Source organism: Erithacus rubecula (genome assembly GCF_903797595.1).
Source record: "Erithacus rubecula genome assembly, chromosome: 21".
In the NCBI taxonomy this organism is placed as follows: domain Eukaryota; kingdom Metazoa; phylum Chordata; class Aves; order Passeriformes; family Muscicapidae; genus Erithacus; species Erithacus rubecula.
Window position 1 is genome coordinate 7,997,128 of NC_136673.1, and position 16,065 is coordinate 8,013,192.

Consider the following 16,065-nt stretch of genomic DNA (forward strand, 5'->3'; position numbering starts at 1 on the left):
TAAAGAATTTTTTTTTTTTAATGGAATAGCATTTTTAAATAATATTTTTATATGTTTTTGTAGACTAACTACTTTTTAAGGAATATTATTAAAGAACTAGAGCAGAACAGGTATAGCTCAGCTTCATGCTTAGGGGAAACCACTAAAGACCAGTTCAGTACTGGTGTTACTGGTCCCACACATAGCAATTAATGCTGCTTTCACCAGCTAACACACAGGATGTTTCCCTGGAAAGTTCTCAGCACTTGAAAATTGGCTTGCAGTTATCAGCTCAGTCTTGTGGCCCAAGGAAGGAACAGAGAGGAATCAAGCCTTTTCTATTATTATTTTTAAAAGGAATCCTCAATTTTGGGGCTGTCTCCAACACTTCCTTTGGGTTCCTTATTTCCCTTTGAGTGGAGCTAAAATTATGTACTGCTTTTGGGCCAGGATTCATGAGGTCTTAGGGAAACAAATTCCTGCACAAAGCCAGGCCAGAGGTCTGATATGGGATCCTGAAAGACTGAAGCAAGTCAACAACCATTCCAAGGGAAAAAAAGACCAAAAAAACAACAAAACCAAACACAAGATGCCCAAGCTTTTACCCACCAAAAAAGCAGGAGCTGGGAAGATAAACATCCCTTTACTTGCACAATTTATAATGCAGTCCAAAGATCCAGGCACACTTCTGCCCCTTCCAGCCCCAGCAGAGCCCACAGCAGCAGGAGCAGTGCTAACACACAGCTTTTCCAAGAGCACTGGGCACAACTAATGCTGCATTAATTACTGTGTGAAAGCCCCTGTTAAATCAATAAAGATTAGAGCACAAATCTGAACACTGCAGTAACCAAAAACCTGCTCAATGTGCACTAAGTGATCCATTTACCCAGTGTGGCTCAGTCTCTCTTAGCCTCCCCTGACCTCTCCTACACTCACTCCATACATATCATTCTGTAAAACACAAATTAAAATTCAGTTAACATTCCTGGAGACTTCAATCACAGGGCTCCAAACCCCTACATCTCTCAGCAAATGCACTCATCTCCCAGTTCTGAGATGAGTACAATTTTTATTTTTATTATTTTAAATGTTCTTGCCAGTTTCCATTGCAAATCGTGCGATGTCTGGTGAGCAAAATGAAAGGGTAGAATGTTCTCATGCTTTGGGAGAGATACTCAGTGTGGGAGAAAAAGTTTCTTAGAAGAAGTTGCACTCTTTCTAAAAAGAAAAATACAGTACATGCTTGGAATGGAATGAATGGAACAGAAAAGATGACATTAAGACAGGGGTGTAGGGAGTATTTTGATGGTGGCAATAAGAGCTGAAGATGTTTCTGTGCTACGCTGGTAACGGAGAAACATCTGGATAGGGGAGGAATCAGAGAAAGGAGCCTTTATTACAAACCCTGGCATGAAATGAGAGTGTTTACTTGCTGAAGAGAATACAGCATACAGAAAATCATGATTGCCATCCTCACATTATGGCTGCCCCAGGCAGATACACTCAGGCTCCAATCTAAACTGAGCTGACAGAAATAAACTTCACTTTCCATGTGTGGCTTTGCACAGGGTTTCAGCTGCTGCCTCAGCTCTGTTTGTGCTTCAGGATCTGGGAACAGCAGTCAGCAGGAGGGATGGGGAGGCTAGGGGTTAAAAAACTCCCATTTTCATGGAATTATGGAATGGTTTGGGTGAGAAGGACCTTAAAGCCCATCCAGTGCCACCCCTGCCATGGCAGGGATCCCTCCCACTGTCCCAGGTGCTCCAGCCCCAGTGTCCAGCCTGGCCTTGGGCACTGCCAGGGATCCAGGGGCAGCCACAGCTGCTCTGGGCACCCTGTGCCAGCCCTGCCCACCCTGCCAGGGAACAATTCCTGCCCAAAATCCATCCAGCCCTGCACTCTGTCAGCTTAAAACCATTCCTGTGTCCTGTCCCTCCAGCTCCCTGTAAATTGTCTCTCTCCATCTTTCCTGCAGCCCTGTCAGACCCTGCAAGGCCACACTGAGCTCACCCCAAAGCTTCTCCTCTCCAGTGAACAATCCCAGCTGTCCCAGCCTTTCCTCCAGCAGAGCTGCTCCATCCCTCTGCTCATCTTGGTCTTTTGACTGCTAGGTGTGCATACCCTAAATTAGGCACCATTTCTGGATTTTACTAATAAGCATTTACCCCTTTACTAGATATTCCCTTGCTCTGCTGAGTCTGGGATTGCAAGAGTTTGTATCAGGATCTGCTCTGTGGGGCTGTTTCTCCCTAATGTTTATAGGGACTGTAAGTGACACATCTTCACCCTGGGAGCTGCAGCACAGTCATTTATATTAAAGTGTGTTTAATTATCCACAGTCAAATTTAGAAACACTTCTGCTTTGATGGATGCAACTACTACATGTGGTGCAGCAGAAAATCATGGCTAGAGCATGGTGAGGCATTCAGAGAACAGAACAGCAGGGTACAGGTTTAATGATAATTGTACAGTGATCCCCAGGACTTTCTTTTCAGCCCCTCCTTATTTGTAACCAATGTATATAATCTATATTATAAGCCTCAAGGGTATTAAAAAGTGGAATATTCTGTAGAAGGTTCAGATTAGCATCTCCCAGCAGTAAGAGAGTGAATAAAACAAGTCATGTTTTAGAGCAGAAGCAAGGATTGGGGATGTGAGGTTTTTCCTGTTCAAAGCACTGTGATCAGCTTTGGGAGCTAAGCACAAGCTTAGAGTAATTTCACATAAATACAGGAAGAACTGATGACAACACTTGGGAATAATCACAATGAGTCAAAGCTGCAGAAGTCTTCCCAATGCTGCAGGATCACTTGGAAAAACAATCTCTCATTTTCCAAAGACAGTAAGTGATGATAAATGAGGACTCATTTATTAAGAGGGAACTTTGCATCCAGTTTTCTCCTCTGGAATCACAGAAGAAGATGGGGGTCTCTGGATGCTGAGCACCTTCCTAATACAATAATCCCAACTTGTTCCTGGGACCAAGACTAGAGTAAATCTTATTGATAGCTTTGTTTAACACCTTGAAGGGCTCTGAAACTCCAGAAAAGATAGCAAGAGGAATAATATTTATTTTAAACACAACTTTTCTTCTCATTTGAGCTCACTTTCCCGAGGTTCAAATAGAAGAATAAGCACATCTCAAGGGATACCCTTAAATTCAAAAAATGTGTAATTAAAACTGGAACATATGTGAGCACTGAAGGCTGTCCATTGCCTCTGCCAGGACAGCCATGAGCTTTAGTCAATCAAAGGATTTATTTTTTTTCCCCGTGCAGTTGAAGTACAAACCAACCCAGAACCAAGTAGGCAGCTGAGATGGCATCTCTCTCCTGCCATGGGCTGCCACAAATTAATGCACACCTTCATCTCCCTCCCTCCTATTTCCCCTCACTTACAGGACATAATCACACTCGGTTCTCCATACAGGACTGGTGTGAATTGAAATTCCTTCAGGCTAGTGCAGAGATGATGGGGAATGCAAAGCATCCCCAAAGCTGCAGCCAGCCCTGTGCACGGGAGGGGAATTTCAGTCGGGTGGTGGCACAGGGGAAATTATGAAAGCAATTCAGAAGCATTGTAATAAAGTACAATGCACTGTCGTGCTGCTCAAATTCAAACCAGGAATGAATTCTTTCATATGGTAAGTGCTCCCTGAAGTACAGAGCTGCCTGCAGTGCGAGGCCCTGGCTGGGGCCACGGTGGGACATGCTGGGGCTGGGTGCCTGACACAGGCTGCAGCTCAAATTCAAGCTGACATGCCCACAGCTCCTTAGCTGTCTGAGCCACAAAAGCCAAATTAAACATTGCTTCAGCTGCAACTTGCCCTTTGTACCTTCCAAGCCATTATATTAAAGAACAGTGTCATTTATGAGCTGGCCGTGGGGAAGGGCAGGTGTCTAACACTGAGAAATCACTGCAGTTAGGGGTGATAAATCCAGTCTATAAACTGCAAGCAACAGAAATTATTTGATCCCACCCCTCCCCTTTTTTTTTTTTTTGCCTTTGCCTGCATAGATGCTGAGCTCCAAACCTGAACAGGCTCTTTTGGTGGCAGTGGCACAGCTGTAACCTGAGGTCACATCAGCATGATCCTGGCAGCTGGCTCCAATACCTGCTGAATTCAATGGGAACCTTTCAATGGGCTTCAGCAAGCTTTGGTTTATTCCCTAGGTGACACTGCATGTCTTTTTTTTTTTTTTTTCCTTCTTTTAAGCTTCACAGTATCAGGCAGTTAAAAGTGGTTTTTAATCTCTAGCCAGCTTGAGTTGTCTTCTCAGCAGGAAGCTCCATCTCACCAACAGACCTTGGAGCTTTCCCCTGTGAAGCAGCAGAGGAACATGTGTCACTTGGGGCTGCTTTAGTCATCCCTTCCTTGGGGGTGCTTCAAACAGACCCTGATCTCCAAACAACGACTTGAGCAGGGCACAGGAGGCACCTCCTCATCTCCCACCCTCAGGGCAGGTGGGTCATGAAAGCACTCCTGGCTCTTGTCTCAGCACAGGGGCTTGTCCACACTCCTCCCCAGGCATTTAGTGGGTGGGAGGGCAAACCTTGGAGACCCCACAGAGCACTTTGCCTCCAAAAAATACAGCAATGATTCTGCTGATAACAACAGCAGGAGGTGTCAGCCCCTGGAGCAGCTCACCCAGTCAAGGTGCTCTGCTCACATCCATCCTCAGGCATTCCCAAATCAAACCTCTCTTCCCAAAGCCCAGCCACATGTGGCACATGTGTTCCTCATGAATAGGCAAGTGCACTTCTTCTGCAGGAGGGTTATGAACATACAGAGCTTGCAGAAGCAGGGTACAAATTCTCTTTGCTAAGAGCCTAAAAACTACATGGAAACTGGGGTGAAGAAGTAAATCTAACCTATGGTTGGTTTTGGTTTGTTTTCTGTTTTTTTTTTTTTTCCTATCTAGCAAGCCAGAGGAGTGATCTGCTTCCAGTTCTGGAAGCAGGTCAGCAGCAATACCAGCCATGCTCAGAGGAGTGATTTTCAGCCATTTCCTGAGGGGACACCTCCCCAGCAGCTTGGTGCTCCTCTTTCCATGGTGCTAAACTGAGGGGGATGAACTTGGATGCCTGGTGCACCCTGACTGCCCCTGTCCTGCCACCTGCAGCACCTGTGACACTGCTGTCCCAGCACCTGCTCAGCTCCTGAAAACACCCCACCACTGTTTCCTGAACACTGGGCAGGACTCCATTACCCAAAAATTTCTAGGTTCTTCTTTCCTAGGGAGGGAGCTCTCTTCTGGAGTGATCAGTATGGAAAAAAAAGTTATCCAGGTCACTCACAGTAAACTATATTTACATCTAGAAATAGATCAAAATTTGCCTGCTGCTCCAAGGATATTCAGATTGCTGTTGGCCACTCAGATCTTCCCAGGATCATGAAGCCAACAGAACCACAAAACTGGGAGTGGATTTGGTGCTTGCCACCTCTCAGGCTGTCATAAGAGAGCACAGAATCCTCCCCCACCTATCTCACACGCCCTGCATGACAGCTCCTGCTCAGAAAGGTGTCTGGGCTCAGCCTTTCTGCAGCAGTGCTTGCTAAATAGTCACAGTGCCTGAGCATGGTCTGTAAAACACAAACTGTGTGTCAAACCACAGGGTTACAGGGGACTGTGCCCACTGCTCTGAGTCTGTAATTACTGAGTAGCATTTTTAGGTGTCACATTATGCCCATCTGCATGAGTGGTCTCATTTCCTTACATTTACAACATTTACAACCTGCAAAAACCATGAATAAACTTGGACTTTATGATTTTTCTTGTTCTCTTTTTTTTTTTTTTTTTTTTTGCTTTCCAGTAAATTTCAGGTTTGTAACTTGGCAGAGAGAGCCATTGTATTTAACCACCTGTGCAGACATTAACTAAACACTTGAGCTTTACGACCAAGAAAACACCAAGTGCTAACACTGCTCACAGGGATGTTTGGGCACCTTCCAGCTCTCAGCAGGACGAGGTTGGGAATGTGCAGCACCTCTGTGCAGCCCCTGCTCTCCCTCTCTGGGCAAGGGGTGGGAGTGCTGCCTGGTGCAGGAGGATTTACAGGGTTAGAGCCATTCCAGGTTAAATCTGCTGCAAGGAAAGGTGCATGCAGAGCTTTGGGGGTCACAGCCTCTCTGAGTGCTCTGCTTGCTTCACAAAGGTTGCTCATGAGCTGGAAGCCACAGAGGTTTCCCAGCTCACTCCAGCAGGAGTTTCCACTTGTGTTGCTGGTAATATTTCATAGGAAAGCATCCCCAGACCTGGACAAAGCCACAGCCTGGCTCTGTGAGGGGCTTCACGTGCACTCAGGCCCCATCCCTGTGCAAAGAAAAGCTCACTGACCACATTTCCTAGGGGGAAAGCTGAAACCCACAGGGAATAAATGACTTTACTGATGGCAACCCAGTCACAGGCAGCACCAGGGCCTGAATCCTTGCACACCAATTCCAAGATTCATCCCTTGACTCCAGCACTCTGCTCAGCTATTGCTGCAGCACAAAGGCCACAAGAGCTGGCTGCAGAAAACCCCTCACATTCTTCCAAGCTGGAGACATAAGAGAAGCCTGAGGACTGCAGGAAAGGCAAATCTGTACCATGGCCTGGCCCTTCTTGGGCTCTCCAAGCCCTTGAACACTCCAGCAATTCTGATTTCAGAGCTGTCAGGTTTCAATTAATTCTCTGTATTTTGCTGGGTTCTGATCTGTCCCATTTCTCCAGCAGAACCCAGAGCAGGGTGTGCTGTGCCCACCTCTGTGAGCAGCACAACCTTTTTGTCCCTTTTGACAGGGACAGCTCTAAGGCTCATCCAGAGCCCTTTCCCTGGGCTGAGCTGGGCTTTGGCTGGACCTCCCCAGCCCAAATCTTGCTGTCCATAAAAAAATCCATAAAATCCGTGTCATTCCAAGGCTCTTCCCTCGCACAGCAGAGCCCAGAAGCCCCTGTGAAATGGTCAGTTCACAGTCAGTACAAATAAACTGACATTGCTCCAAAGTGAGATCATTGGCAATTTATTCCTGCCCGAGCCCTACCAGAAAGAAAACAGTGTTTCATGTTGGGGCTTTTTTCCTCCTCGCTCCCGCTCTCATTTCTCATCTCTCTGCTATTTCCATGTGCTTCCCACCACACTGTGATTAATCTTTTCTAAGGCCTAAGGGACTGGAGGAAAGAGGTAAGTCAGACTCTATCAAAGACCCTACACAGAGGCAGCCAGATCTGCCCCAGCCTTTGTGGGGCTTGCAGCATTCCAAGGAACGTTTTCCAGCCTCAGAAGTTATAAAGAGTCAGAACTTTTACAGCTCATTAGTAAATCATTAATGAGATATTCCCTTTACCTCTCAACAAGCTCCTTGCTGCCCTCCCCCAAACCAATCCAAAAAATCCTCCTGTGAAAAGGTTTTCAAGGCCATGTAAATGCCCAGCTCCTCCTTTTCTTCCTTCCACTCTCCAGCACAACATTTTCCAAGAGCTGAACTCAAACCCACCAAAGCTCCTCCAGGGAGGTGCAGAGCTGGAGCCAACCTGCCTGGCACAAGCAAAGGATTGCCACACATGCACATACCATGCCCAAATTCTGGCTTTCTAGGAAAAAAAGAAAAAAAAAAACCCAACCAAAACAAGTAATTCAGAGCTGGGATGGTGGTGGAAGTCTGGGAAATGCCTGACTCCAGCATGGATCTTAAATCCACAAAGGGAATTTGCCAGCCTGGCCATCAGTGTCAGCTCCAGTGAGGTGTTTGTCAGTAAAAGCTCCTCCAAGGCAGCCCAAGGAAAATCTATTTATCAGCACTTCTCATACACTGGGTGGTTATCAAGTAGCATCAGCAAATGCAGTTTCCATCAGTATAAATTATGCCTATTCCATGAAGATCGTGGAAGCACAGGTGTTTTAGAGGAGCAGGTGTAAAACAGGTCTGGAGCTCCTGCACTGAGAAACAATTCCAATGTTTTCAAAGGAGCAATTGCAAAAGGGTTCTGTGCAACACAAGTGCTTCAGGAGATGGAGATTTGGCTGAAATACTTGAAAAGAAATGGGCTTCCAACAGATACTCAGCTCCATGAAAGTCTTCCACCCTATTTACAAAGATTTGGAGTCTCTATTAGACTCCAAACCTCACAATACTACACTTGGCTTTTTAAAAATAATAAAAAAAGAAGTTTAGAGAAATAGCTTGTCTTCTTGTCTTGTGGCTTCTAGTTTTCTTTACTTTTTATTAAATAAAAGCATCTCCTGTATGTACCTCATGGCATGTTAAGACTTATTCCTGTGCTTGCCATGGAGTATCTGCAACCATTTACAGTGTTTTGGTGTGGTCATTCTTACAAAATTATCAATAATCTCACACTACTTGACTGTATCCCTGAAGTCTGAGCTGCTGACACCTTCTGATTGAAACCAGAATTCCCTGATAAAGAAAAAAGGCTGTCCCTGGTTTGAGAGAGGGAAGTCAGAAAGTATTAGGTTGCTGAAAGATTAGAAGGGAAAGCAAAGAACTCCAAGTATGTTCTGTATTTCAATATCACAGGGAATATGGTACTTGGCTGTAAAGTTTTAACATATCACTGATAATAATGGGACATGTAAGAGCTAAGCCCAAGTCAGAAAGCATCAGGGTCTAGAAGATGATTAGAAATTCAGAGCTCAACCTTGTGTTTTAAATGGAAATCCAAACCAACTCTATTCCACGTAGATTTGCCTGAACAATTTGAATGGAGATATTGTCAGCACTGGAATATTTCACTCAGGACGTGACTCCCATGACATGACCCCCCTCCAGCTCTTGCAGAGGTTCCCCTGTGCCTGTGAGTTGGGGAAACGTGCTCAGATCTCACCTGGGACAGAGTTAATTCTTGTGTGGGGCAGCAACTGCAGCTTTGGTAGACAAACCAACATTGTCACAGCAGTGCCGTGACCAAACAGCACGTGAAAGAGGGGCTTGTGTTCATTAAATCACTTTCTAAATCTGAGGGAGGAGAGAAATCAGAGTGGAGATGAAGTGTTGCCCTACAGAGTCTCAGGAAGGAGGGTCTGGTGCTGAACTGGGACCACATCTCAGTGCCACCTTCCTTCCTCTGCTCCTTCTGCAGTCCAACTGGGCCCCAGGGCAGAATTTTTGCCCTTTTCTCTAACATCAGATTATCATCTTTACAAAGAGCTGGAGTTCAACCCCAGCAAGGCAAGGTCTTGTGCATCCTGGTCAAGTGTCCAGCAGCCATTCTACAGACTTCTCAACATTTCATTAGAGACTAAATCCTGCAGACTCCCACCTTAATAAATGAACAGCAGCTGCAAGTCAGCAGAGGCAGAAAAAACGTTTGTGATGCTTCACTTTGAGAACATTAAGACAGCAGCTGGCAGCCTTTTCTAAGATACTACTGAGATGCCCCCGTTATTCAATGGAAAATACACAGAAAAGCAAAATATTTCTTTACTTGCCAAAGTGCAAATGAAGGGAAAAGAGGGAAACCAGACAAGATTGAAATCAGCGATTTTACCCTGACAGTGTTATCAAATCTTTCCTAATGGAGCCACATGCAAGATAAAAGTGATCTACTGTCAGGACAAGTGTTCTGGTTGGTTTCAAATCAAGCTAATTCCCAAGCCAAAGCCTGACTGGTGGAGCCCTTGTTTATGTGTGGCAAGAATTAAATCCAGAGCAACTCTCTGTTGGAAACTTCGTACTTTTGCCATCAACGCTTTTTGGGCCTTTCCTTGCTTTAATTTTTCAGGGTTTTAATAGGAACTGGGTTCTCTGGTAAAGGTGGACTTAAACACTGCTGTGCCAGAAGACCTGACACCAGAGTGGACTCAGCCCCCACAGTCCTGGTGGAGACAAAAATGAGCTTTTTTTGGGCAAGTTGCAAGGTCCAAGCCCATCATCCCTGGTCCTGGTGCCCATGTGCCCAAGGATCCAACACACAACCCCACTGCCTGTCCCTTTTCCCCAGGCCCCTGTGTCCCTCCACCACTCCTTTGGGGCATGGAGTTATCACCTCATCCTCTGTGTCCCATGTCCTTACAGGGACAGCACCTCTGTGCAGGGACAGGGTTTGGTGCAGGATTGGCACTGCCAGGTTTAGGGCTGGGTTATGATCTTAGAGACCTTTTCCAACCTAAATGATTCTGTGACAGAGGGAGGGGATGGCAAGGGGGGACAACAAGGGAGGATGGAGCTCTGAGCAGCCTGGTCCTGTGGAAAATGTCCCTGTCCATGGGATGAGAAGGTTTTTAAGGTCTCCTCCATCCCAAACCATTCAGTGATAGCATAAACAAAGAGGTACATGAAGAATAAATAGTTTTGAATTAGGCCATGTTTATGCAAACCAAATGAAGCAAGAACAGCTACAACTATTTAACAGCCAAGCAAAACCTGCCCATTAAGAGATATTTGCATTTTAAAAGGGCCCAGAGAGACCTATTTTTCTATTTTATTTCTTCAAACATCTTTTTTGAGGGAAAGGGTAATTTAGCTCGAATTTTCCTTAGGTTTTTCTTTGCTGAACACAGTCTGGTTTTTATTGGGAAGAGAATCATCTTTTCAGGAAAGTTATTAAAAAGAGCAAGCAATGTATGCTCTATTAAAATTTTAAATAATATATGAATTCATTTGCAAAATGTGAAGCACTAATAACCTCGGCATATTTTAGTCAGATGCACTTTAAGAACAATTCTTTTTCTCCACAAAAAGCATTTTCTATGAACTTAAATCAGCTCTATTAGCAGTTTTAGAAACAGGAATGTGGCTAGGAAGACAATTCCAGGCAGAAAAGAGCAGACATTTGTTGGGGGAAAATTAAGGGAATGTAAATCATTTTCCAATAAATATCCCATACAGAATATTCTGTTCTGTGATATACAATACTGTCTTTTTGCAGAGATATTGCATTCCCTCCCTGTGGATGCTGAAAGGGATTGCAGTATTAAATTTCAATTGATTGTTAACAAAACCCTGAGCCTGTTCCTACTTTTGATTCAATCCACTTAGAATGGCAGGCTGAGCTCTTCTAATCTCATTTTAATTTTCCATGGGGGACTAAGTGTCCAAAATCCTTGTGAGGGGGCTGGAAATTTCAGCTGTAGGATGCAACAACCTGATTCAAAGTCAAGGGAGAAAGGCACTCATTTGGATCAGGTCCCTGATGGCCTTGGAATGCTTTGGAAAATGCCCTGAATTACCATTTTCTCCTGAAGCAGGATATCACTCTGCCCATATCAGGCCTCCAAGCACAGCTAATGCTCAGCCTTTGGAAGGAAAAGGATGCCAGTGGAACAGTCCCATGTTACAGTTTCCTGGACTGGTTTTCCTCAGTTTGCCATTCCTGATGCCAGTTTGGATTCCCTGGTGCCACATCACCTTTCCAGCCTTTGAATATCTAATAATGCCTGAACCCTACCACATGCTTCCTGTGCATGCAAGGACTGCAGGGAAAACACAACAATCATTCCCCAAAATTTTATTCTTGGCCTGCCCTGCTCTACCTGTATAATCCCATTCCTCTTCCTTTTTTTTTTTTTTTTTTTTTTTTTTAATCCCCTGCCCACCCCATCACCTGGCAAGGTTACAGGGAGTTTCCTGTCTGGGCAGATCCTTTCTCCTTTCACTGGATTTTGCCTTCAAGAAAAACAAACAAAACAAAAACAGCCACAAAAGCAAAACAAATAAGAAAACATCCCAAGCACTTTGGCTTCTCAAGTCCATCCACCCAACCTATCCCTGTAAATCTCACCCTGGCTATTTCACACAATCTGATGCCAGCAATTTCAGAAAGTGCCAGGCTGGTGTTGAGGGATGGGTTTCACACTTGGCAGACATTTGGGGACTGCCTCTAAAGCCATGTTTCAATATTATATATCCTCCATTAAATATCAAGCCCTTAACCTGCAATTTCACTGTCCTGCCTCACCTTATCTCCCTTCCTCCCTGCATTTTCAACATTGGTGCCATAAATCCAGGAAATTCCTGCTGTGTGTTCAGATGAAGAGATTTCACAGTAATGGTTCAGACTATCATATTATACTAAGAATAAATATATTTTACAGGTCAGTGCTTGATCCTGTACAAGACACACAACAACCCCAAAGTCAGTCAACAAGTCAAGAACCAATTCCAGAAACCCAGTCCCTAAACCCACCCCCAAACCCTGCTCAGCCCCTCTCCCAGCAGCTTTATTCTTCAGACTTAATGAGACAGATGCAAACAGCAGGCACTTATTCTCTAATTAACCAATTTGCCTGCCACTTTATGATCATTAACCCAATGTTGCTGGGTCAAGATTGCACACAAAGTATTCCTTCCTTCTCTGCCTTTCATTCCTCATCTGTGCCAGGCTTGGAAATCATCCTCTTCCCTCCATTCCCCAATCTGAGTACAAACCATCTTTGCTCACTCACTGCAGCACCTTACAAGATGCATTCCCGAGATCTAAAAATAAGCTTGTTAGATTATTTGACAGTCAAAAATTAAATAAAATTGGAAGTAGTAATTATTTTCTTGATTATTTAATGTGGGCCAGACTTTTATCAAAATATTTTGACATGAGAAGATTTGTGAAAATAAATAGGCAATCAGCAAGTCATTGCTTAACGGAAAAGGGCTTTTTTTTTCCAGGCAAAGAAGTATATATTAGCTGTCAGTGCCATGGGAGAGTCTCATGCTTTAAGAGATGATGTGATAACAACACTTTATCTCAAAGACAGCCTAACAGACAGCTCAGCATCACCAGGTGACAGATCCATGCAGTGCCATACTGAACATGGCAGAAACACAGCACTGCTCAATTATCAGGGAATTGTAAGAGTTTAGGAGGGGGGCAGAGCCTGGAATATGGATTTGAGCTCAGCCTGTTGAGAATCATCAGTGTAAGAACACTGGGGAAAAAAAAATTAAATCACCATCATCCCTCCTACTCCCTTCTTATCCTAAAATCACTCCACAGAGGAGCCAGAGAAGTGTTTGTGTCAAATGTGAAGGAGGGAGCTTTGCCAGCCATGTGCCACCCACCAGGCCAGTCCTGTGCCTAAACTTGGGGGGTTTCATCTCCTGTCCCTCTACATGATGGGACATCTCCAGATTTCTGTCCTAGCTGGTTTGCTCATCTCCACTTGCCATTTGTGCTCTGAGTGAGTGAGTGCCAATGCTAGTGAAGCATTTCTTGCTTCCTCTCCAGGCAAACCTGACTGTGGAGATGATCTGGAGAGTCCTGGGATCTGCAGCAGCTCTGCTGCTCAGTGTTAACCAGGAATACACAGCGCCAGGATTTTATAGCACAAACAGCTGCTAGAATTATTCATTTCTTTCTTAAAAAGAAGAGTAATAACATATGAAATGGATTTTATCTGCTTCAGGGATAGAATTAATATCATTTTCCTATGCTTGTCGCGTTTTTGGAACTGCTCTACATAACATTTCCTAGAAACACTCTCCATCTGCACACCCAGCTCTCCACACCAAGACATTTCAGCTGGGATGCAGGGGAGGAGGGAGCCATCCCCACACATTTAACACCAGCACACACCAGGATGGGCTGTGGCTGGGCCAGGTGAGTGGCTCCAAAACAGCAGGACAGCTCCCATCAGACTCCCACAAAGCGAGTCTGCAGAGATGGAGCTCAGCACACAAAACACACACACCTCACTTTGGAAAGGCCTCCTTCAGCATCTGGTGTGGTGTGTCAGATTCCATTTGAGATACTGGGCTCCAGAGAGCAGTGGGAGAAAACAACACACTCCAGAGTCCGTGTGTAACATGAGGAGTTAATCCCACACAGGCATTCATCTTTTCAAAGCACATATTCCTGACAGTTTTGGAAAGCACGCTTACAATTTCCATAATGTTTGAAAACATACAGACACTTTCTCTCAGTGTCACAACGTCTTGAACTTCTGAGACCCTTTTCGTGACACCATAAACTTCTCCTTGGAAGCACAGTATGATGTCAGAGGATGTAACAGTACAAGAGGTGAAGAGGAAAGCTGTGGGAGCATTCAAATAACTTTTTCTGGCCTAAAAAAGAAATAAAATAAAAACTGGATTTTGATCCAAGAACATTTTGTTCATTTGCTATACAGGGGTGCCTTTTGTATGAGCACAGACTGTTTTGTGGACTCTGGTCCTCTGTAGTCACCATGAAACGGAAAATATACAATGAAGCTAGTGATGTGTTATCATCTGAGATTTCTATGAATGCTATTTCTGTCTTATGTTCACAGAGAACTGCTGGTCAAACGTTCATCCACTACAACTTGATAAAAACAGGGGTTTAAAGAATTATCACAGATATTTATAGCTTATTTTCTTTTCTCTCTTTTATCTCATCTGCACTGTTGGCACGATAATGCTCATTAGTGTTCAGGTTTAAGTGAATCATCCAAAATAGCTTGTTTTTGTTTTTTTTTTTTTTTTTAAAGCTGCTTGTTTCTCACACATTCATCAGGGTTAAAAATATCCATATTTTTAATAAATGCATACACTTTGATACCATCCAGGTGAGCCAAACAAGTTCTACACAAGCACAAGAGAGCTGCTGTATCTGTCACCTTCAGGTTTGACTCGTGCCAGGTTCCAACAGAGATTTAATGAACAAGTCGAATTTGAGGCAAACTTTCAAAAGTTTCACAGCTCTAATCAGAAAAATAGAAGTGTGCTAGATAATTACTGGAGTGTTAAGCTGATATTTCTTTCTGTAATCCCCCAGATGAAAGGACCAGATTTCACAAGGACAGTCTTTATTTTTAATAGCACATGCAAAAATAGACATTATAGCTACTGATGTTAATGAACACTGGACTGCTCACACCTCCAGCCCTGCTCACCCCTGTGAAATGCTTCTCTCACATGACCACAGTGGCTGTCACCAGGATCAGCCTCAGGGCTAACAATATTCACATCTTCCTCTCCCCCTCCTTCAGAACTCCACTTTCCTCCTTCCATTTACCTATTCCACACTTGTCAGCCTCCATCCTCTGTTTCATCACAGCCTTTTCTGCTGGAAATCGTCAGTTTAAGTGAAAACTCACCAATTCCTGCACTTCTGGAAAAGGTCTGCTCTCCACTCAGAGAGGGCATTGAGATAGAAAATCATACCCATCACTGGGAGTAGCCTCCATTAAATTAAATTGGAAGAAGAAATTGTGCAGGGCTGGGATTGGTTTTAGACCTGCTCTGGTGAGTGTGCTGGCTGAAGCTGTGGCTGTTTGTACATCTGCAGGATGGAGCCTGTGACCAGCTGTCAGGGCCTTCCACTTGTTTCAATTACTGCAACCCCCAAAGTTATAAATATAATTTTAAATAGGAGCAAAACCACTTCTCTCTGTCCATGTGACAAATAGAATAGCTGCCTCAAGATTGCTGAAAAATATCCTCCAAATGACTGCCACTTCAGTACATTTATTGGCCTCCACACACAAGGTACCATTGGTAACAGTACTGAACAACCTTAAAAGAATCTGATGCTATTTTTTTTACTCAGTTTAACCTTGAAGTTTTTCACAGACTCACCAAAAACAAAGCCCCAAAGGCAGTGAAAACATTTTGGACACTTCAGCCTGGGGTCTCCAAAACAGACTGAGCACAGCTGTTGAGCACGTCAGACCCACCAGCCACCTTCCATTGTATCACTACATTGATATTCACACCTACACAACCACACAAACACTGGTGATTAAAAATTAAGTATAACTGAAACAAAAACAAACATCTCAGGGGGAGTATGTGGACTTCAGCATTAGGAAAAAATGCCTCCATATGCCCAAGGAAGAAAAAGAGAGAACAGATGGTTTTCTTGCTTTGTCTTCATGCTGCTTTCATACTTATACAACTTCATGCTTTGGGTTAATATTTTAATCCAAACTTGGTGATTAACAATAGAGACAGACGGAGGATTGTGTTTCACTCTATAATTAGGCAGACACAATGAGGTGACTTCTCAGCAAGGTACAGAGGGATATAAAGTGCCTGTAGCTCCATTAGTGATATCCCCAATGCACAAGGGAATAACTTTTATTCCACTACAGGCAATAGAGATGAGGTTTTAAAAACCCTCAGACAGACAGAACCCACGGCTTGCAGTGTTATTAGTGAAAGAAAATACCACA

At 44.1% G+C, this 16,065-nt stretch overlaps 1 long non-coding RNA gene across 2 annotated transcripts in view; it reads left to right on the top strand.

The window, feature by feature from the left end:
* Positions 1-1,953: 1,953 nt before the first annotated feature.
* The window catches only part of LOC306811028, an 86,324-nt gene continuing 72,212 nt past the window's right edge, over positions 1,954-16,065 (top strand). For both annotated transcript variants that reach the window (XR_013776584.1, XR_013776585.1), the window contains exon 1: positions 1,954-2,025. This is a non-coding gene — a long non-coding RNA (uncharacterized lncRNA). The remainder of the gene's footprint in view (positions 2,026-16,065) is intronic.